The sequence below is a fragment of the Marmota marmota genome, unplaced genomic scaffold, assembly GCF_001458135.2.
Source record: "Marmota marmota marmota unplaced genomic scaffold, marMar, whole genome shotgun sequence".
Classification (NCBI taxonomy): Eukaryota; Metazoa; Chordata; class Mammalia; order Rodentia; family Sciuridae; genus Marmota; species Marmota marmota.
The window spans coordinates 23,352,745-23,376,812 of NW_026000082.1; the positions used below are offsets into that span (position 1 = coordinate 23,352,745).

A 24,068-nucleotide genomic window follows, 5' to 3' on the forward strand; every position below is an offset into this window, starting at 1 on the left:
CAGTGCCCGTGGTCTGAATGCCCAGCCTGGCATTTTGCCTGCCTCAGACTCCAGGCCTGTCCTTCTGGTCCCAGAACCAAGCTGTGTCCGGGAGCTGAGGATGGCAGTGGCCCTGGAGTCCTTGCATAAGGACCGTCCACATGCAAGACTGTAGAGAGAACCTGAGATGCCCCACCACCCCACAATCTTCCAGGACCCCCGTACTGACACTTGGCCAGGGAACACCAGGCGGAACCCTCCCTGTGTCTGGACCACAGTTAACCCAAGCTGCCTTAAACACAGCAGCCAAGAGGACCCTGCGGCCTGAGCCTGGGGATAGACCTTACCGGTGAGAACTCAGGCTTCCTCCTGCACCACCACAGAGGCTTTGTTCCCTCCCCATCACCACCAGGCACACATGCCGCGGTGGCTCCCGGGCTCCTTCCTGAGGAAGGAAGGTTCCCAAGCCCTCCTGGGCTCATTGTGAAGGTGCAGCAGCGTCTTGAGGAAGACAGGATGGGTTGCTCCTACGCTGCTGTGGCAGGATGCGGAGTCCCAGTGAGTGGGGAGCCTGGAGTGACCATGAGTGAGCTTAGGACAGAGATCCAAACTCACAAGGCCACTTGCTCTGGACTCCTAAACAAGAAGGACAGACTTTCTTCTTAATTGCTGACAGCCAGGAACAAGGGTGTCAAGAGCCTGCAGAGCTTGCTGGAAGGGGCTTCAATAAAATACCAGGTCTGACTCAGTCCCCCTAATAGTCCGCCTCTGCCCTTTGAGGACCACAGTGAGGAGGGAATCCCCAGGGATTGATTACTCACAACTAGCCACAAGCAGTCCCTGGGGAATCCCATCCCGAACCACTCTTTTGACCTAATGCCCTCCTTTCTGTTTCGGAACAGTAATTTTTTTGTTTTACCCTTGTCCCCCTCTCTGGTCCTCATTGGAATACTCAGATGCTGTTGGGATAACTGATCAGTCTTTTGGAAAACAATAAAACTAGTGTCATGCTTCATTCTTTACACAGAATAAATCAAAGGGATAAGAACATAAAATGTAAAAAGTGTGGGCAAGTACTGAAAGTATAAATGTTTGTATTGTTTAAAGGGAAAAAAAGGCCTTTCTAAGCATGATGGGAAATATAAAAGCTGTAAAGGAACAAGCCCAGTAGACTTAACCACATAAAAATCAACTACCGATGAAAGACAAAAATAAATATTGTTGAAAGTAAGATGAAGTAGAAAAAAATATTGGGGTTACTAATATACAAAATAGCTAATATACTACAAATCGCTCCCACAGACAAGAAGCAGGCCAAGAACTTGATCAGACAACTCAGGGATGCAATGTGAATGTCCATTAAGAAGGAAGTATAAGTGCTGGCCCAATACTCACCAAAGAAATGCGAATTGGGAAGAGGTGTCAATTGTCACCTCTCAGGAGGGCTAAAGTTTGTTTAAATGGACAAGGGTATTTGCTGTTGATAATGGTGTAAAGAAAGGGTCTCTCTCTGTCCCACGCTGCTAGTGGGAGAGATGTGAACAGGTTCAGTGTTCCTGGAGGCAAGTGGGCCACTATGGCCATGGCAGTAGCTAATAAACAGCCCTTACTGCACACCCAGGCCTCAGCCTAAGTGCTTTGCAGGTAATGGTTTATTTAATCTAGATAGTAACCTCATGAAGCAAATCCTACTATTATTCCCATTTCGCAGATGGGAAAACTGAAGCCCAGAGAGCTTATGTAGTTCATCGGAGGCACCTTTGCTAAGAAATGGCAAAAGTAGTGTTGAATCCTGGGCACCTGGCTCCACTATGCCATTCTGTTCCCAAATGTTAATTGTGCAAACCCTTTGTCCTAGAAATTTCACTGCCGGGGAATTAATCTTAAGGAGTTAATTAGGCAAGTGCACAGAGATATATACATTAGAACGTTGCTTTCTGTGTCAAATTTGGCAGTGAAAAAAATGGGAGACAATATAAATGTTCATCAATAGGAGATCCATTGACTAAATCGTGTTACTTCCATAAGACAGAATGCTATGCAACCATTAAAAAAGTATGATGTATATTTATATTCACTGATATGGAAAGATTTCGACAACATATTGTTGAGTGGAAAAGCAGGTTGCAAAACAGCATGCATAGTATGATCCCATTTAGGTAAAATTATATATATATCACTCAAGATCTGAGAGGATGCTCACCAACACGCTAAAGGTTATTATCTGGAGATGGCAGGGATTTCAGGGAATTTTTATTTTCTGCTTTCTTCCTTTCTTGTGTTGTTCAAATTTTGTACAGTGAGCATATATTATCTTTGTAAACAGAAAAGGCAATTTTTAAAAATGAGCCTCCTTGAATTGGCGTCTCCTTGCTCATATCTCTCAGTGCTTTGTTCAAGCAGTGCAGACGCCTGCCTACTATGTGTGAGGCCCAGGAGTGGGGAGGACACGGAGAGAAAAGGACGCCAGGAGGCACTGGGGCAGAGACCAGGCCACCGTGGGAAACACGGGGAAAGATACACACATCTGCCTGAGGGCCATAGAGAGACGCAGAGGCAGAAAGGCACGCAGAAGATGACCGGCCAGGAGGGAAGGCCGGCAGACACAGGTACTTGGTATGGGCACCATGTCCTGGCTCCCAGGTTGACTAATGCTGTCCTGTTAATGAAGTGAGTGATTAATAGCCAGGGGGATAGAGAGCTGGTATATGAGATTAATCCCAGTTAATGAATCCATTGTTAACAGCATTAAATAGCAACGGGGGGAGGTGGGGGAGGCGGCCCTCTCTCAGTGCACCCAGGCTGGGCAGCCTCAGGAGAGGGAGGCTCCTGGCCAGAGGCAGGAGAGCAGGAGCACAGGAGGAGAGCCAGGGCTTTGTCGCATGCCTGTATAGCTTAGGTGGGCAGCATCATTACCCCCATCACACTGGGTTACCCCTCTCCCTGGCTGCTGTCCCCTCTGTCTGATGCCAGGCCAGGTTCTTTCTGTCAGGCCATACTCCCTTCTAGGGCAAGCTGAGTGACAAGGTCCAGGGAGGGGAGGGTGCAAGGGGAGGCCATGAGGGAAGCAGCCACTGGTCACTGGAGATGAAGGGACAAGAGGAGCTCTCCAAGAACCAGGACCCAGAGAACGCTTTGGTGGTAAGATGGACTTGGAGAAAGAGTGGGCCCGCAGAAGTGCTCAGAGGACAGCAGGGGCCGGGTCAAGGCTCCCTTGCATGCTCTGCCCCTCTTGCAGGCCCGGTCTCAGGGCTTCCTGGGTGGGGCAGGCATCGCTGGAGCTGCCTGCCGCCCCGCCGACCAGCCAGAGCTGCCTGCCTCCACGCTCCTCCAGAGTCGTCTCCTCGCCCCGAGCCCGACCAGGCTCTTCATGAAGACAGGCTAACTAGTTTGTCCCTCATAATAACCTGGGTGATCAGTGACTTCGTTCCCACTTTACAGATAAGGACACTGAGGCTCAGGAACAGACGCTGTCTTGCCCAAGATCATGCAGGAAGTAGAGCCTGGATCTGAAGCCAGTTCTGGCCAGCTCCAAAATCTAGGCCCCCAACTGCAACTCCTCCTTCAGAGTGTGGCCTCCAGACCAGCGGCAACTGGCAACTTGTTAGAAATGCCTTTCTTGGGTGCCACCCAGGCCACAGGGTGGGCCCTGCCATCTGGCTTAACAAGCCTGGTTGATTGAGACCCACTGCCCAACATGGGGGTGCTCCTCTCCCCGGGCAGCGGGAGGCCTTCCAGGGAAAGCAGGACAAGTCCTCTGAGTCCAACTGCTCTTCAGACCTGCAAATGCCAAAGCTCCTGGGGACCTCTTCTCTTCTCTGTCTACACCCTCCCTCTGGTGAGATCATCTCATCCCATGGCTTTCAACAACATTTCTCTGCTGACAGCTTCCCAATTTATATCTCCAGCCCTGACATCTCCCCTGAACTCCCATCTCATACATCCCGCTACCTAGTTGACATCTCCACTTAGATGTCTAAAGCCATCTCAAAATTAAAGTGAACCCACACTGTCCCCAAACCTGCCACCCCCCCCTCCCCCATCTCAGTAAGCAGCATCAGCGTTTACCCAGTTGCTTGGGCCCAAAGTCCTGGAGTCATCTTTACTCCTCTCTTTATCTCATAGCCCACGTTCAACCAACAGGAACCCCTGCTGCTGCTATTTTTGAAATATATTTCAGAGCTGACTGCTGTTTACCACCTCCATGCTGCCACTGCTCTCCAAACTGTCTCTTCTCACCTGGACTTGTACAGTAGCTTTCTACTTAACCCCTCGGCTCCCACTCCTGCTCCCCACATTCTATCTCCAAAGCGATCCTTTGAAAACCTACAACTGAGATGATTCAAACCCCTCTAGTGGCTTCCCAACACACATAGAATTAAAACCATAGCCCTTTCTTTGACCTGTAAACCCCCACATAACCTGCACCCCCACATCCTTTACTTCTCTCCCACCTCATCCACATTCGAATCACACCTGCCTTCTTGGCACCCCTTGATCATAAAGTGTGCTCCCACCCCAGGGCCTTTGCACAGGCTATTGTCTCTGCTGGGAGGAGTCACACAATGGCAGAATTCAGTTCTTTGCCTAAAAGTCAGAGCTACCTGTCCTACCACCTCGTGATGCTCTTTACTCAGTTTGTTTTCTGCATAGCATTCATTATCACCTGCCATTGCACCATAGGTTTATCAGATCTTGTCTGTCTCCCCTTCCAGACAGTAAACTCCACTGTGGGGCAGGAACTTTTCAATCACTCAGCAACTAGCATGGTGTTGTCTATATTTTCTAATCCAGTCAATGGAATGAATGAATGAAGAAATGGACAGATGGATGAATTTCTTTGAACTTCTCTTTCCTCACCTGTAAAAATAGGCATGCTCTCTCCTAACGTACCTGGCAAGAAAACATGTTAAAATACATAGCGTGCGACTGGCATTATTGTGGAGAACAAATGAAGGTTTTTGTCACTTTGTGCTCTTGCCTCCCTCCCTTCCCTTGCTTCAGAAGCCGTGCCCTCTCCATCTGCCACCACCCTGCATGTGAGCCGTGAGCTGGTCTGGGGTTGACCAGGGTCTGCCAAGGGTTAGCAAATAGCCTGACTGTGGTCAGATCTGTCTTGTCATTGTCCCCAGGGAAAAAGCACGACCACAATACACTCACATCTGTATGATACTCTGCAGCTTCCTCTCAACTGACACCAAAGTTCTCAGCCACCCAGCGAGGTCTGCACATCTCACCGTGGACAGTGGAGAATGATGGCAGTCAGTGGCGTGCCCAGGGTGGGGCCAAGATGGCAATCAGTCCCTCATCCTCTGACGCGGTCCTCTCTGTTCTTCCCCCAACCTCAGGACCCGGCCCCCTGCAGCACTTCCTCCTTCCCAGCTCTCACCTGTGCTGGATTGCCCTCCCCGGCTCAGTCTCCGAGTCCTACTTGCACACTCATCTCCAGCGCCGCCGCCTCCTCCTCCTGAAAGCCCTCCTGACTTCTCTCTCTGAACAGCTCTGCTCCTTGACTCTGGACTCTCTCGCCCTGCTTGCTGATTGTCTCCTGTGCGTTTTTGCTCATCTAACAATAGTGACACATAATTCTTAAATTGCATTTGCTATATACGCAGGCACCTCCAAGATGTATGGAAAAAAAGTCCAAGTTTCTCTTCCCCACCTCCCTGCTCCTGTCCCACTCCCCCTCAGATAACCAGTGCCCACAGCCTGGCCTGGCTTCTTGTAGGCCCTTCTACCCGTTGACGTACCTACACCGGTTCATGGATGGGATCATGCTGTACTAATGCTTCAACTTGACCCCCCCTTTTTTTTTTCACTTAGCAATATGTTTTTGAGATGTGCCCTGCCAGCACACATAGACTCGCTTTTAAGAGCTGTAAGACTACGGATGTGCTGCGATTCATTCAATCACTTCTCTATTGGTGGACATTGGGGTGGTTTCCAATTTTCCACTATCAGAGAGAACCCTGCAGCTAACAATCTCAAGTGTACGTCTGTGAGCACACGTGTGTCTCCCAGAGAGAAAATTAAAAGTGGAGACTCAGGGCTGGGGCCGTAGCTCACTAGTAGAGTGTTTGCCTAGCATGTGCAAAGTCCTGGGTTCAATTCCCAGCCCTGCAAATGGAAAAAATAGAAAGAAAGAAAGAAAAAGAAAAAAAAAGTGGAGTCACAGGAGGAAGACTGTCCCCTTCAAAGAAGCTGAGCCAATTTACATACTGCTGGTGGCAGTATGACACACTGATCCTGCCTGAACTTACAAAGCACTTCTATAAGCACTCCTCATAAGATCCCTGAGAAGTAGTAGCACGGGTACTTTTTACAGGTGAAGACTGGAATTCAACCCCATCCTGCCTCTCTCCAAGGGTCATGCTCAGATCTGGCCATTCCTATGTGAACAAGACAGGTCCCTGCCCCCCCCCCATCAACAGTGGTGTGTGTGTGTGTGCTGGGGCATCCTAATGGGGTCCTGAGCAACAGAGGAGCCTGGGGGTCTCTGGAGTGGGGAATCTGGAGGTGAGGGTACTTGGGGGGGGCTTTCTTCCCACTCCTTCCATGGCTCAGAGGAGCCTGGGCTCAGGCTGAGAAGCAGGGCTGCTATGTTGCCATGGAAACGAGGGCTCCTCTCTCCCTCACAGCAGGAATCACGGTGATTGGGGGTGGGGGGTGGGAGGAGGACGTTTCCCTGGCAGCACCAAGGGTTGGGGCTAGGAGGCCGGTCACTTCTCCCCCTCCTCCTGTCTCCCCTTTCTTCCCCCCTGACAAGGCCCAGCAGCCAGCAGGTGTTGGTCATGGAGCTGGTGGGGCTGGAATGAACTGGGAAGGGAGACGTAACCAGTGGGGGTGGGTAGGAAGTCAGGTTCCCCAAGGAAGCTTCAGAAGGTCCCTCCTGTTAGATATCCCATGCATCAAGGTACACATAGGCCCCAAGCACTGACCACTCACAAGACAGACCTCCTTCCACTGTCACTCAGCGAGTCACACAGTCAGCCCCACACTGGAGCCCAGCACGCCCAGGCTTACCCAAGGCACATGTGCATATGGACTTCCTACATACACACCAGCCACTCACGTGCAGAGTCGTGCACTGACAGGTTTGCACACTTATTCATACACTGTCACACTCACACATGCACACTGCAGGCATGTGGCTACACAGTCATCCTCCCATGTGAACACACACGCACGCACACCTTTCTCTGCCTTTGTGAGTGACTGTCAGTCCCTGAAAGCGCTTTTCTTTCCCCTATCTCCTCCTACTCACTCCCCAACTCTGCGTCTCTCCCCTCAGCCCCTCAGCCTGTCCTTGGCGGGACCCCTGCCCTCTGGGCTCAGCCCTGGAAGGAGATGCTGTCATTTACAAGGGAGCAGATTCTCAGACACAGACAGCGCTCAGCCTTGAAAGGGGAGGAAGGGCTGAGGTTGTGGGGTGCATTGTCGAGTTTGATACTCCACCCACCTCTCTCTCCTTCCAGATGATACTCCTGCCTCATCCTGTGCTGGATTTAACAGCAGCAATAACTACCCCCCTCCCCAAACAAAACAAACAAAAACCTCCTACAAGCTTGCCACAGTACGTGAGATTGTGAATATCCAAATAACTATGGTTAATAATAATAGGCAGCTAAGTAGCTCTTTGCTGAGGGCTGGAGTACTAGGTGCTATGCTGTCAATGGTAACACTTATCCCTTGCATCCACCTCCCAGTTAGGGAATATTGTCTCCATTTCACAGAGAAGGAAACTGAAGAACTCTCGGAGATTCCAAGTGATGAAGCTGGGCCTCCAACTCAGGTCTGCCCATTTCCATTGATTCTAAACCAAGGGACCCTGACCTTGCACAGCCAGGTTTGCATGTGCTGAACTCCTATGCCATGCGGGGGCACTTTGAGATATGGGGAACGGCAGGTTGACTGAACACCAGGAAAGCAGACACCTGCCAGCCGAAACTGGCCATCCCTGTCCCCTAGGTCCTGGGGTCATTCTCTGTCTTCCAACTGGGGAACTCACAGGTGGTCCTGGAACCCCAAAGGCCCTGCACTGCATCTGGACCTCTTCTTTCAGCCTCCAAGTTCCCAACTGCAAATTGAGTCTTTTGCAGAGAATTAGTCTAGTTCCATTTCCCTTCTGGTTCACTCCTGCCAGGCCCAGAGAGCTTTTTTATATAGCCACAATGGTTCATCAAGGTGTCATGCTAAACATGGCTTAGTTAACTCCTGAGAGGAATTCTGTTCTCGTTTATTATTTTTTCTTCCAGCTATATTGCAATTATATCCTCCTAGTTTCTTAAAAATAGAATGTTCTTTTTATGAAATGTGCTGAGTTGACAAAAATTTAAGTTGCCCGGTTCTATGGGTTCACCTTTTTTTTTTTTTTCAGTAAAAAGATCTGGGAATTAGATTGCCTATAAATCTAATCCAGCCCCTTATTTTCACAAACTAGAAGAAGGAATCCAAGAGAAGAGGCTTAACTTGTCAAGGAATCAGCTTTATTTGTGAGCTGTATAGCCTCTGGGATCAAAGACCCGGTTCAAAACCAATCTGGCTATTTTGTGACCACAACTGGGCAAGTCACTAGACCTGAGTATGTCTCAGTTTCCTCATTTGTCCATGAACTGATCAGAGAACAAATAAGACACTGTATGGTTATTACTTTGAGACTAAAGCACCACAGACTGTTAGTTGTCATAATCCTTCACCTGCATGGCTGAGCCAGAAGCCAAGCTTCCTGGCCCACGTCCTGTTACTCCTCCCTGCCCTGGTGTATTCCAGAGGGACAAAGGTGGGCTATGGAGTCAGAGTCCTGGCTAATCCCAGCAGTGACATTCACTAGTTGTACAACTATGGAAAGAAAAACTTGCATCCTCAGTGGTTCTTCATCTGAAAAGAGGGACTATAATAGTTGCCTTGTTCCCAAAAAACCAAAGGCAGAATGTTTTCTCTGATATGTGAACACTAATTCACAATAAGTGTGTGTGTGTGTGTGTGTGCGTGTGTGTGTGTGTAGCCCTAGAGAAGAATAGAGTTACTTTGGATTAAGTAGAGGGGAATGAAGGGAGGGCAGGGGTATGGGGGTAGGAAGGGAAGTAGAATGAACCAGACTTTATTACCCTATGTACATATGGAACTATACAACCAGTGTGATTCTATATCATGTACAACAGAGAATGAGAAATTATACTCCACTTATATATGATGTATCAAAGTGCATTCTACTGTCCTGTATAACTAATTAGAACAAATAAAAAAAAATTAATATATATGTGTGTGAATATATATATATATATATATATATATATATAAAATTAGTTACTTTGTGGTTGGTGGGATTATATGAATGTATTAATATGGGGAGGCTACTGCCTAGAGCCTAGCTCATGACCGGCTGAAAATAAATGGCTATTCTCTCTCTTTCCCCCATATCCCTTTTTCTGGTTGTCATTTCGTGAATTTCTTCAGTGGTGACCAATCTTCTACTCCTTTGAAGGAGGATTTGATTTTGGAAAGAGACTATGGTCACTGTGAGGCTCCCCTGGCCAGAGAGGCAGAGAGTAAGTAATGGAGCCCGGGCAGGAATACCCTCTGTGTCCATGGAGGCCCCAGCTCTACAGCAGGGAGGAAGAGCCTCTCCTTCAGTGGCTCGGAGGCCAGCTCAGAAGGAGGACAGTATTGCTGGGGCCACACTTCCACATTGCACAGCCTCTTCTGGAGCCATCCAGGGACCAGGTTTGAACCTCACAGGACAGGGTGGTCATCACGTTGGCAGCTCAGAGGGGATGGCTCTGGCCTTGGAGACTGCCTTTCATCCTTGTCAAGCCAGATGTCAGAGCCAGAAAGACACATCATCCAGTCCACTCCCCCAGGTTTGATAAATGAGAGAAGTAAACCTTGCCCTCCCCCACAGGTGCTCTGATGGACAGTAGGAAAACTTCAAGTGCAGTTCAGAAAGTGCACACTAGAAAGTGACCTTGGAAATATCTAGCCCAACTTTCCTTCCTTGCCCACCCTACAGTACAAATAAGGAAAGGGAAGTCCAGGTAGAAAAAAGCCACATGCCCAAGGCGACAGAGCTCTTGTATACCCAAGTCTCCTGACCCTCACGCCATGTCCAACTACTGCCCAGAGACACAGCTCTCTAAATGAGGAGCAGATGCTTGTTCTCCCAGGCTTTCCTGAGAACAGCCATGGAAGAACAAGAGCAAGCCCAAGAAGAAATGCTGGAAAGTAGGCCACCGTCCAGGAGAAATGGCCACACCAGGGGGACGGCACGTTAAGGGGATGCTTTCAGCAAAGAGGCTAATTGGCTAGCAGCTGCGTCCCTGACTTTCAGGTTGGCCAGGAAAGCCCTCCTCTCTGGTCTTCACCTTCCCAGCTATGAAGGAGAATAAATATGGCATTGTATACCCCCCTGGCCCTTCATCCCACACCCTAAATCCTGCAATCCCCCAGGATCTCACAGCAGGAAATAATGGCCACACTGTCAGAAATGCCCCTTGCCACTAACTCCCACAATGCCCACTGGAGGAACAGAAGGGATAACTGGCTTCAAGCTTTTACCTCAGACTCCCACTTTATTCATTCTCAGTATCATTTTTGCCCTTGTCTCCCCCACATCTTCCAACCCTCCTTAGGCATCGACTGCAGGAACCTGAGCCTGGGAAAACTGCGCCACCTAGGGGCATTCAGCCTCCACTGCAGCGTGGTAGAGGAGGACGGCTGCCTGTGGGTTCCCTTTCTGTGTTAGAGATGGCTTCTGATCCTTTTCTGCCTTCTGGGTGTTCATGCCACTTCGAGAAGGGCAGGTCAGGGATCTTGAAGCCCAGAAACAGACAGTCCAGCAGCTATAATGAGGCAGAGTCCAGACCAGACCTGAGGCTTCCTGATTCCAGCAAGCGTTTTCTTTTTCCGCCTATTCCAAGGGCATCTCTAGGTGGAGTGACGGTTCTCAGATAAGAAATGAATAAGTCTTCAGCAACTGTTCTTTAGTGGGGCAGAAGTAATCTTAAATCGCTGGGAGAGGTTTTTGCTTGTTTCAATCAGGATTTAGAGTGGGACAGGGCTGGCTGTGGGCGGTGAGCAGCCTGCTAGAAACACCAGGGCTTGGGTGTCTGACAGACAGGGGCCACGTCCTGGATCTATCAAGGACTATGCAATCCCGATCCCTCTTCCAGGACAAAGTCCCTGAACTACCTGAAGAGCAGAATTAACTTTCTGACTGGGTTCTTGGGAGGATCAGCAACAAAATCTGTAAAACACCTGACGCGTGACTGGTCTCTGGTCTGCCTGTCCTCCGGCAGCAGCTAGAACCACGCTGCCTCTCCTCCATGAGCCCAGGGCAAGAGCCAAAGGCCCAGAGTGGCCTAGAGGCCACCGAGGTCCTGCCTCCCATCCCCTCCCTCACCTTTCTCTTTCTCCACCCACTCTCACTTCCCACCCCTGCCACCTCCTCTCCCTCCCACTACCTGCCGCTGGCCTTCGCATCCTAGCTACAGTATTTACTTTCTCCTGTGCCTGAAATAATGTATGCATAACCTGCTCCCTCATGTCTTCAGGTTTTTATTTAAATGGCACCTTCCAGAGGTGTCTTCCCCACCTAAAACTTCCACACCTGCCCTGTATTTTTCTCCCTCGGCATTTGTTGCCACCTAACGCACTTCTTTTGTTTACTTTCTGTTTCCCATTCAATGTGTTCACTGCTAAGTTCTTGGCATATAGAAAAGGCTCAGCAAACATTTGTTAAATATGTGGACGACAACTCGAATAATTTTAAAAAGAAAGTAAAAACAGAACACCACCCCCAACGCCCCGAATGAGTTTCCAAACTCAGAAAAGAGTTCACACGTGTAATCATTTTCATTTTAAAAATCCTTTCTCCGAAGCAGCCACCATTACTCACCCCCAGGACCTGAGGCAGGGGAGGGATGGCCAGGCCTGCTCTGTAGGTAAGGAGGAGGGAGCGCTGCAGATTCAAGAGCTCAAGTCTGGGGCCCACAGCTGGTAAGGGGTAGAGCTGAGAACCAGTCTCCAGGCTCCGTGGCTACAGAGCTTTCTCCTTCCCACGCTGTGGCTTCCATGGAGTGGGGGACCTGGAAGTACTTACACTGAAGCACTTGGTTGAAGTATTGTTCTTAGCATAAGCACAGTACTTAAGTGGCCACCCAGCCAGCTTTCCAAGGGCTATCTCAGGGGAGAACAGAGCCTTTTGTAACATGAATGAAAGCTAGGCAAGGCCATGAGACTGGCCCAGAGCAGACAAAACCAAAGTAGCATAGGCAGCCTCCCAGAGCAGAAGCTACTGTCGGGGAGTGGATGGAGGAGGAGAGAGAAGCTGTGAGGGGCCAGGCAGGGGAGCACTGGAACCAGGTTCGGGGCTCCTGGGATTCAATCCCAGCTCCACTCGAAGCTGGTGGCTGGATTTCCAGGGCTCTCCTCTTTGTCACCCCTCCCTTGCCATTCATCTCTGGCATAGCACTGCTGTCTTGACATATTTGCTTTTCCCTCTGAGCCAGCAGATCTCAACCAGGAGGAATTTGACCCCCCAGAAGACATCTAGCCATGTATGGAGACATCTTTGGTTGTCATAGTTGGCACCCAGTGGGCACAGGCCAAAGATGCTGCTGTATGTCCTATACTGCAATGACATCCCCCAAGAATCATCTGGACCAAAGTGTCAACCATGCCAAGGTGGAGGAACTTGCTCCAGACCTGAGTCCCTGCAGGCAGGAGAAGTGCTGAGTCTTCTCTATATCCAGAGCTGGATGTGGCTCCTAAAGGACATCCATGAGTATTTGCTGATAGAGATGGTTCAGAACACAAAACCTCTGGGTCTGTCCTAGGCCTACAAGTCTGTGATTTAAACCCCTTGATTTTACACTGCAGCTTCACACTGTCTCTCACGTAACAGGGCTGTGGACCTGGGGTCAGAGGTCAGAAGGTGTCTCCAGAGAAGGGGACTCAAGTCACCTTTGTCTGTGGCTCTACCTCTCCCTTAGGTCCCCAGTCCCTGCTCTGCCCTGACTCAGAGGCAGCCCTGGGCATTTAGATTGGCCCAACATGAGCTCAAGTCGGCTCTCCCCACCTTCACCCTCCAGTGGCCCTTGGGAAGCCACCTTACTTCCCTTCCTCCCTGTAAACCAGGCATGGTCCCTGACCTACCCAGAAGTGAAGTGCTAAATAGACATGAAAAATTCTCACTACTGAAGGTGACAAATTGGCTGCTCCTATTAGGAGGGTTCTGATGTCAGTAGCCTGGCTTGACCGGACAGCTTCCTGCTCACCATAGTCCCAGTCAAGCTATGGCCAACTAAAGTGCCCCAGGAGCAGAATCCAATTTGGGTTTGCAACAGGCAGCCCTGATGTGATGATCCCCTTGTTCAGGGTAGAGGCACCCTCTTGAGAGTGGGCTGCTCCTGCCATGACACACCCCCTGCTGAATGCTGGGAGAACAAGTCACATCCACCTCTGCCCCCATAGGTGCCCCTGTGTCTGTACCCTGTCTAGCATTTTCATAGCCCTGCAGGGAGATGCTACATTCACAGAGGAGCTAGGCCTACAAAGGTGAAGCACTGCAGGTGGTGTCTTGGGATTTGAGCTCAAATTGTTCTGCATCCCCTCTATCCACCTCTCCAGGAGAACTTTTCTGAAGGGCAGATATAGGAGAAACCCCTTCCCCCAGCCCAAAGGAACACCACATTGTGCTGTGGGGAGAAGGGAGCAACTAGGAATCTCACTTCTCCACGCACCCTGCCCCACCTCCAGCCTTGTCCCAGCCAGTGTGAGGGAGTCCCCAGAGCTGGGAGAAAATTTAGCAAGCACCCGTCACCATTCCTGGCAGAGTTTCAGGAGCAGAGGACCAGAAATATGCCCTTCCCACCGGCAAACTGTGAACGCTATTCCAGAGCCTCCAATAGGATTTAAAACTCTTAGCTACATTTCTAGGATACACGTAACAGGCCATCCAAAATTCCTATTCCATCTTCTTCCCCACATCACAAAGATGGTTTGCTCTTCCTACAGCTGGACCTCACACCTGTATCTGCATGTGTTTCTCTCTCCACCTGGGAATTCCTTTCCCCATTCTTTTGGCCAAGCAAATCTTTTCTCAAGCTGGACTAACCTATCCAGTTCCTTGGGCCCACACACTTAGGAGCCAAAAAATTTTGATTTCTTTTAAAATCAGAAGGGGAAAAAATGAAATTCTGGGGCAAAGAAAATGTTCATAATTCATAATAGTATATTTGTATTCATACCAAGGTTGTGTTAGTCAACTTTCTGTCTCTATCACAAAATGCCTGAGATAATTTACTAATTAAAAGAAAGGTTTATTCTGGCTTGTAGTTTTGGAGGTCCACAATCCTTATTGCTCCAGGCCTGTGGCACGACACTGTATCATGGAGGGAACACATGGCAGAGCAAAGCCACCTACCTTGTCATCCAGGAAGCGAAAGGAGAAAAAGGAAGGAGACACCACGCCCCACCTCCTAAAGGTCCTGTCCCCTCCCAGTAGCACCACCCTGGAGACTTTAACACATGAGCTTTTGGAGAATTCAAGACCCAAACTAGAGCCGGGGTTGTAAATATGCTTTTTAAGTGTGTGTGTGTGTGTGTGTGTGTGTGTGTGTGTGTGTAAAAGGACCCACAAAGGCAAAAAGGCCCAAGACCCAAGAAAGTCACAATGTGGACCTGTCCCCAGCTTCAAACCTTTGTCCACTTCCTTGAAGCAGTATTAGCCAGAGCACACAGCACTGTCCCTTGTCTGTGTCCCCACTATCCATCCATTTCTGTGCTTGGCATATGCTATCATAGTCTTTTGTAAACCTGGCTGTCCATTAGATGGTGAGCTTTGCAGGAAGGGGGCTCCATGTGTCACATTCCCCTAGCTCAGGGGCAGCACATTGGCAGGCACTCAGCAAATATTACTGAATTCAGCTGATGCCCCTCAGCACAAATAAGGAACAAAGGCCTCCCTTCCCCCAGGTCTCACAATAATGTACACAGCAGAGCCGTTTCTCATCACATATTCATTCAAATGTGCCCATTGTGTGCCAGGTACTGTACCAGGCAGCAAGAATCAATCAGCATTAAGAAAACAAACAAGATCCCTTCCCTCCCAGAGCTCATATCTGACATCCCCTCCAGCCAGTCTCTGTCCCTGATGCCCCCATCATTTTCCCATCCTGCCCCACTGATGTTCCCCAAATGCTAGGACTGGGAGAAGAAAGGCAAGCCCAGGTCTCCTTTTCTACCTACTTCAGCCCCTCCTCAGGCCCCATGCTTCTCTCAGAGGGACTGCATTCCTTTCTCTCCGCCCTCTTAGAAGGTGACTACTCCAGCTCCCGCGTGCTCATTAATTTCACGCTCCGTCTCCTGCGTGACTGACCTACTTTCTGCTTTTTCCCATGTGGCTGCCCAGCTCTGGGTCTCTCACTCACCTGGGGCTGGGTCTCCCTCAGCTTTTCCCTTTTCCCTGCAGCCAGGTGTCCCCTCTGAGGCCCCAGACCTCTCTGTCCTCACCACTGGAGTGGAGGCTTCTGTGGCCCTGGGGAAGGCAGGAGCAGAGGGCTTGTGTGCACAGCCCTGGAATTTTAGCCCCATTCCTTCCAGGTGCAGAGTCTTGAACAAGCAATCACCCAATCTGGGCCTTCACTGATTTCGTTTATGTATGTCGACCCTGCATGTGGTTGTGAGACAAAAGAATCTGTTAGAAGGGTGGACATTGCTTGGATTAAAAAATATCCCTTGTCCCAACTTTACCCATGAACCTCCTGTCAGCTGGGATACCTCAATTTCCAAAGAAGCTTGCTACATCCCTCTCTGTTCACAAGGTGATTTTGTCCTTCCCGTCAGGCCCCTTGATCTGCCTCCTTCAAGGCCAAGCGTGGGGAGCCCCTCCTGAGCAGTACCCCAGCCCATTCTCTTCCTGGATCCCCTCAAAGAGCAGTCTGCAATTCTTTATATCTCTCCTCACTCGGGAACAGATATGAGGCAGGATTTTTAATTGGTAATCCTCATTTGGTATTCATCACATCTGGGCTTTTCTGGGAGCGCCCCAATGTCAAATATCCCGTCTTCTCATTCCCATGAACACATTTTGAAATAATAAGAATAATAGCTGGCATTCACTGCATGCTACTCTAAGACAGGTGCTGTTTTCCAGGCTTGCTAAATCCTTGACTGATCCTATAAAGTAGGTAATATTATTTCTCCTGTTTTTCAGGTGAGGAAACTGAGACAAAAGAGAGAAAGAAACTTGCCCACGGGGATGGAGCTAGAATTGTAACCGAGCAAGACTGGCCCTGGAGCCCAGCCCTAAACCACTGAGGAAGCACAACTGTTATTGCTTGTGCTCAGAACTGGCTCAGCCATTCCTCAGTCAGGGTTAGGGGTGTAGCTCAGTGGTAGAGCACTCATTGAGCACCATGCACAAGGCCCTGGGTTCCATCCCTAGCACTCAAAAAACAAACAAAAAACACAAGTGTCCACACACTGTATATAATTTTCCACACAGCAAATGGGATTATTGGTCCTCTCCTCTTGGAAAGGACTGAATGGCTTCTAGAACTCTTGCTGGGCTGAAACCAGGGAGTACTGGGTTCCTTGTACAGTATATGGAAGGCCAAGGTCAGTGCTGGTCCCTGTGGGGACAGGGCTCAGCCTGCGTGGCTACTCTTGTGCTACTTGGGTGTTAGGTACACAAAGGGTACAGAAACCATCTGATCTACTCTGAGGCTGCTGAGGAGGACCCATGATGCTATCTCAGGGGGTGGGACAGTACCTTGGCTTCAGAAATGCAGTGCAGAGAGGCAGGACATCAGGTAGGACCTTCCCACTGTGCAAACTCCATTTGAAAACATGTCCGGGAGAAAGGACAGATAAGTTACTCAGCTACAATGCAGAGCATGGCTTCTGCCCACCCAGCACAGTAGCAGGGCCCAAGTTCAAGGAGAAGTGTCTGGACAGTGGCCCCCTCCGCCCCCCATAATTGCCAGAGGGGAGATGCTGAATCCCTGTAACACCGCTTGAGTGGAGGGCTGTGGACATGACTTTTTATCCAGCAGAGTTCACTTGGCTTTAATAATGAATATTAGTTTCTGATTATAAAGATAAAACATGCTCATTGTGAGCATTAAGAAAAATTTTAAAAGTCATCTATAATCCCACAATCCAGAAACAAAACCATTAACACTTTGGTGCCTATTCTCTGAGCCATTTTTTCAGGCCTATGTGTTTCCACATCATTAGGATTCTAACAGTACTTGAGTATTTTCCCATTCTGAAAACTCTCCAAACCATTATTTTTAATGACTTTGTAATATCTGATCCTACAGGATATATCACGATATATTTAAGTATCCTCTTCTTGTTGGACATTTAGATTATTTTCTACTAAAACTGCAATGGCTATTGAAGCAAGAAACAAAACTGCCCAGTCATATATGAATGAAAGAAAGAACAAATGAACGAATAGGGTTGGCCAAATGTTTAAGGGTCTGGACAGCCAGAGAGGGGAGTCCAGACCCAGTGCAGGGGAAGACCATGAGAATGCTCTTTGAACCCTTCCAAGGCAGGGGCTGCAGACAAAGCTCTGGCTACTGGAGCACTGGGGAAGGGGCATTCCCACTTCAGGTCTGGCCTCAGGGACAAAACTCAGCAGGAAGCCAGGGAAACTTGCCAACCAGGCTTCCCTGGTGGTGCAGGACTGAAAGAGGCACTCGCTCTACTTTTCACAGCATTCAAAAGCAGAACTGTCAAAAGCGGGCCCCCAAATGTTCATATTATGTGGGAGAAAGTCTTGGGGAGAAAATTAGGAAGGAGGGGAATTATGCAATTGAAAACATGTACCAGTCCAGACAGAATAATGAAGTGCAGACATTGGATTTTGCACTCAATGGAAATTGCATTTAGCCATGTTTTGTGGTTTGAGAAAAAGAGAGAGACTGACTCAGAGAGACAGATGGAGACACACGGAGCAAGGAGAAAGAGATAGGGGAAAGAAGGAGACAGATGTGGGGAGAGCGGCAGCGGCAGCCAGATGGAGTCCCAGTGAGGAGAGCATAGGGAGCAGTGGGGCTTGGGGCGAATGGCCCAGTCTTTGGCACCTGGTCTGCAGAGAGCCAGCCCAGCAAGTCCAGGGCTAGTTCTGGCCTTCCCAGAGCCAGAAGGAATCTAAGAGTCTTCTGGCCCCAATCTGGGGGCTTGGGATTATTTTACTATATTTTTTCTTTATATTTTTGTATTTCTGAATTTTTAAAAAACAGTTTATTCTGGAAGTGGGAGTGCACATTGGTCATAACAGCAACTCAGGAGGTTGAGGTAGGAGAATCACAAATTTGAGGCTTGGCTTGGCAATTTAGTGAGATCTTGTCTCAAAATTAAAAAAAAAATTAAAATGGGGATAAAGGTCAATGATAGAATGCCTGTCTAGCACATGTGAGGCCCTGAGTTCAATTACCGATACCACACATTAAAAAAAATATATATTGCTTCATGGACTACTAATTAACAATAAAAAGGAAGCATCTATTGATATATATGCAAGAATTTGGATAGATCACAGGACACTATGCTGAGTGAGAAAGGTCAGTTACCTACTCACGGGTTATACCTATGCTACAATCTCACTTATATGACATTCTCAAAATAACAAATTATAGCAATGGGAAGCAGATTAGTGACTTCCAGGGCTAGGGATGGTGGAAGGGGTGGCCATGACTATGAGGGCTAGCACAAGGGAGACCTATAGGATGATGGGATAGTTCTCTTAGTGGTCACACCAATCTCTACATGTGATAAAAATGACATAGGACACACACATTATATCAGTGTCAGTTTCCTGGTTTTGGTATGGTCCTGTTGGGAAAACTGGATGAAGGGTCATGGGAACTCTGTTCTATTTTAGCAACTTCCCATGGCTCTATAATTACTTTAAACAAAAAAGTTACCTCCCCTACATAGTTGTCAAAAAGCAGATCATGTACTGTGTGTGTGTGTGTGTGTGTGTGTGTGTGTTGGGGATCAAACACTTGGGGATGTGGGTTAGTGTTATCTATAAACTCATGTACTATTCTTAATAATCAGATAAGTTATCCCAAAATGTTAAGCACCACACAGATGGAAGCTAAAATAGACATGACAAAATGTCACGACCTGGGGGTTATAATCCACACAGAAGTTCTTATGTAATCTAAAAACCCACCCTGAGAGTAGAAGGCGGAACAGAAGCCACCTGGAGGAGTTGGAGAGAGAGCGGCTGAGCAGGACATGCCCTTGGCCTCCTCCTGGCTGTGTGACTCCACTTCTCTAAGTCCAGGTTCCTCATCTGCTAGACAGATTAAAGGAGACAGTGCTCCTGAAGCTCGAAATGCTTAATGGATATGAGGATATGAGGTCTCTTCCTTCTTCGAGGCAGCCACCAGCTGTGACCTGGGCTTGGGGGCCTCCCTTTACCTACTGGAGTCAGGAAGGAAAGTTAACACCAGAAGTGTCCTTAAGAGAATTCCTTACATGCTATCAAGCGTGTTATAAAAGTTGTTTTGCTTTGCAGTGTTGGTGATGGAACCTGGCATGCTAGGCAAGCTCCCTTACCACAGAGCTACACAGGAACCCTACAAAAGTTAAGGGGAAAATACCCATTTTTTTCCCTCAAATTTTTTTCTACAATTTTATTTACCTTTAAGGGTTTTTTTTTTAAAAAAATTCTTTTTAGTTGTAGATGGACACAATATTTTTATTTATTTATTTCTATGTGGTGCTGAGGATCGAACCCAGTGCCTCACACGAGCGAGGTAGGCGCTCTGCCACTGAGCCCCAGCCCCAGCCCAAGAGTTATTTTTAAGGGTATCTTAAATGTGGCAGAATTTGGTGGTGAGGGGTGGAACACTATGGCTTCGAAATGGAAACAAAAATGGCAATTCCACCAGCATTTTTCAATGGTGCAGATGAAAGCAAGTCTTTCTGCTCTGGTAACTGTAAAACACTGAAAGCAAGGCAAGTTCAAAGAGCAGTAACACTGGCAACTGGCGTCACCTGCTCAGAGGGGACCACACAGGTGGGTAGATGTGAGTCGAGTGGACCCGGAAGGCTGAATTCTCAGGAACAGTAGAGAAGCCCTGTATCACCTGGTCTCTGCATTTTACTGCTTAAGACTCCGAGGACCACCAGGTTTGAAGCCAACCCTTTCATTCATAGATGAGACCCACAAAAGAGAAAGCTTGTGCCCAAGCTCTGGGCACTGATATGGGGCAGCAGAGGATATGCTTTTGGAAATACATTAGCATGGGCTGTGAGGCTTGCTTTCAGAGTGGCCATGAAGCCTCTTGGCTCAGAAATAGCATATCCGTGACACTTCACAGTTTCTAAAATGCTTTTGTGGAGCTGTTTGCTTTGCTTCTCCTTCTTGCTTTAAGCCTCCCTCCATCCAGGGCCCCGCCTGGCACCCAGTGGAAGGTCAGCTGTCCACCGCTTGAGTTCCTCCAGTGACAGCAGCCCACTCCTTGTTGGACAGCTCCTGTTGTCAGAAAGCTCTCCTCGGCAGCCAGGTGTGATGTCTCTGACCCAGCCAATCAACCCCACACACAGCCTGTCATTCCGCCATTTGAATTCCATTCCTGTACATTTTAAAGATGAAAACATCTTTATGAGTCCCTTGTTGAAATGCAAATATGGCTGTGAACACCTAAAGCCCCAGGCAGTGAAGACCTTTGAGGTAGAGTGCTGGCAGGATGCCCTGTGATGGGGTGACTGGGGAGAATCCGGAGCGATGAACCCGAGGCTGGGAGGCCAGGAGGGCTGAGTACACTTTGGGTCCTCCAGGGCCTGCTCCTTGTTGGAGAATAGAACAGCGGTCTCCAAAAAGGCGGATACCTTTTTATCTGCATCTGCATGCTGGCTACTAGAAACAACCCTAGCCACACTCAGGGGTGTCTACTCTGCAGAGATTCAGGGATCCAGAAACTTCTGGTAGAGATGGTGCTGCAAATTCATGTTCCATCCTCATGCACAAAATTCACAGTAAGAATAGAACAAGGTCTACTCCAAACAGGAATAACCATGCTCAGAATCAGGACAAACAGCTCTCTGGAACAGAAATGCAAAAAGAGATGGGTGGCATAGGGTGGCTCAGTAGCAGGTCCAGTGGCCCAGAGTTTGACTCCCTTAGGGTACAAGTATCTGCATAAGCCCCATTTGAGACGGCTGCCAAGTGACTACACATATGAACACCCTACCCCCCATCTAAGGAAGAGAGCCTTGAATCCTCACCATAAAACTTGACTCTTAATGGGGTCCTGGGAGTGCACAGAAACCATCAAATCGCCATACCGCATGAATCTGTACAGAAAACTTAGTAGCACCCCTGAAAAGCCTACAAACTAAAATTTCACAATACGTGGAGAAGATAAATGCTGACGTAGACAACCAACAAAATCAGTAACTGGGAGAAGGATCCCATGACAGAAAAACATAAAATGATAGAATTATCTGAAAACAACTTCAAAATAAACATATTTGGGGCTCCTCAAATAAAGTCAAGAATAACATCCATCCATGAAAAGAATAATAAACTATAAAGATAGATGGACACTAAACAGAACCATTTAGGAACACCAGTAATGGGAACATTACATATATACATACATATATAATTGAAATAAGCTAAGGGGGCAGAATAAATCTAGATAGGATGAGGTAAAGACAGGATTAATTTTTTTATTTGGAAAAAAAACCCTGAGATTTCTCCTAGCATGCAGTAAAAGAAGGAGAGATAAATTATGGAAAAGAGCTCTGTAGGAGTTAAAGAATGTTTTAAGGCAATAGATAGGTTTTAGACCCTGTCGGGGTCTACACCCACATTCCCCTGGCTGACCCCACTGGTCATCTGACAACAGCTCTATTCTGGATGGCAGCTTCTGGTGTCTCCACTTAAAGGCATTTTCCTGGCCACAGGTGAATGCTATGAGCCTCAACTGTACCCCGCAGTACCTTGCTCACGATCAAATCCTTTGTTAGCTCTATTTCTTTCCCTGCCTCTCTTCCCCGCTTCTTCACTTTTCTTCCTGGAATCATCTCCCCAATTAAATTACTTGCATGAAAATTTTTGTCTCAGGCTCTGCTTTTGGGGAATTCAAACTGAGACCCATAGGAAAATAGCCAAGGCTTAAGCAAGAACCAAGTCCACTCTCTCTTATGGGGTGGTAGGGCATCAGGTCCTTTAGGACTAGGTGGAATGCCCCTGAGTTCAATTCCCAATACCCACCCCAACAAAAAAAGAGGCCATGTGCCCCTAATTAAAAGTCAGAGATTTTATTAAGGAAAAAAGTGGAGCACCAGATACTGGGAGACAACAGACATTTCATGCCTCAAGCAGTTAAGAGATGTGGAGCATAGATCCACAGACTGCTATGTAGGAGTTCCAGAACAGAGGGGATGCTAGGGAAGCATGACAGAAGAAACAAGGAATTCTTTAGGATTAAAGAAGGATTTGCAATGCATGCTCAATGATGAACAGCACAAATAAAGCAAATTCACATCTTGCCTACAAAACTAATCTGGATCCAGATTCTATGAGTGGGGCCTCTGTACAGCAGTGTGCTAGTGCCAACTCAGATTCTCTCTCTCTCATATATATATATATATATATAGTTGTTGATGGACACAATACCTTTATTTTATTTGTTTTCATTTTTATGTGGTGCAGGGGATCGAACCCAGTGCCTCATGCATGCTAGGCAAGTGCCCTACCACTGAGCCACAACAACCCCAGCCCCGACTTTTCTTGAGCACTGATTATTTACATCTCTTTCCTGCTCTGAGCTTGGTGATGTTACATTGGAAGCTTGAGACTGGCCATGGATGGAGAATGTACATCATTCTTAGCAAATGCTATGGATCAGAGAGCACCCTACCTCTGAGATCCAGTTTTCGGCATTTACTAGTACTCCCCTGCTTATAGGTGGGATGAGAAATTCAGACTTTGTTCTAATTGGAATAGAAAGCCATCAGAGGGTTTTGAACTGTGGTATGGCTTTATTCTAATAACGTTGCTGTAGAGAACAGGTCCGCAGTGTGCAAAAAGAATGGAAACAGGGAAATGGATCTGGAGGTGACTACAGTGGACTTGATGAACAAGGGCTGGGGAGCTGGTCTGGACAGGTCCCAAGGAGGAGCTACTTGAATTTTGTGTCCTATTTTCTTGTATCACCTCACGTCCTGATTTGTCTTTGTTGACAGAGTTAGTCTGGTGGTTGGGAAAAACATGTTTTCCTGGAAAGAGCATGAGATTTGGGGGCCTGGAGCCATTTCTCAATACCAACCCTTGGGGAAATTTCTTATCTTCTTTGAATCACAGTGCCTTCTACATGAAATCGACATACTGCCAGAAAGGGTGGGTGTGAAGACTAAAGGAGATAAGAAGCAGGCAATTCCCTTTATCCTTCTTTCCTGGGGCAGAGCGCCCTGACCCTCAGACCACTCTGACCCTCAGACCACTGCGAACTATAAATTCCATATCCCAGAAGCAGCAAGAATGAAACTTCAGTCATGGGATTTACCAGACTAAATATGGGCCTCTCCAGTTCCTAGGTAGGCCACCAGTGCCACCTAGTGTCCAGCATGGGTTTATGCAGGCAAGCCTTTCCCCAGAATGATTTCTTGGTACTGAAATCACCTCAAGGTTAAAAAATATTCCACTGCCAGATGGAGCCAAACATATATTAACTGTTGTAACATTCACTGTCTAACTTGGTAGCAAAACTTGCTCTTTGATACCCCCTAATCATGCCAGGGCATGTCAATCTTGCTTTGGTATCCAGATTGTAGAGGATAGGACCTGTGTCTTTAGCATCTACTCCTTTTTCTTGAGCAATTACTTTGGGCCAGGCATTTGGACTTAATTCTAAGGAAATTATATTCTTAGTCTTTATCTCAAGAAATTTGAGTCCAAAATATGGAAAGTGACTTGCTTAAGCACCTGGGTAAACAACAAAATTGAGATTTGACTCCAGGGTTCCTCTCTGCAAATCTGAGGTTTTTTCTATAAACACATCCAGCACAAACTGGGCATACAGCAGATAATCACTAGGTCATTCTATTTATTA

The 24,068-nt window shown here is 47.9% G+C and overlaps 1 long non-coding RNA gene across 1 annotated transcript in view; it reads right to left on the minus strand.

Moving 5' to 3' along the window:
• LOC125620422 overlaps positions 1-406 on the minus strand; it is a 59,579-nt gene extending 59,173 nt beyond the window's left edge. The window contains exon 1 of the long non-coding RNA XR_007352079.1: positions 327-406. This is a non-coding gene — a long non-coding RNA (uncharacterized LOC125620422). The remainder of the gene's footprint in view (positions 1-326) is intronic.
• Positions 407-24,068: the final 23,662 nt, after the last annotated feature.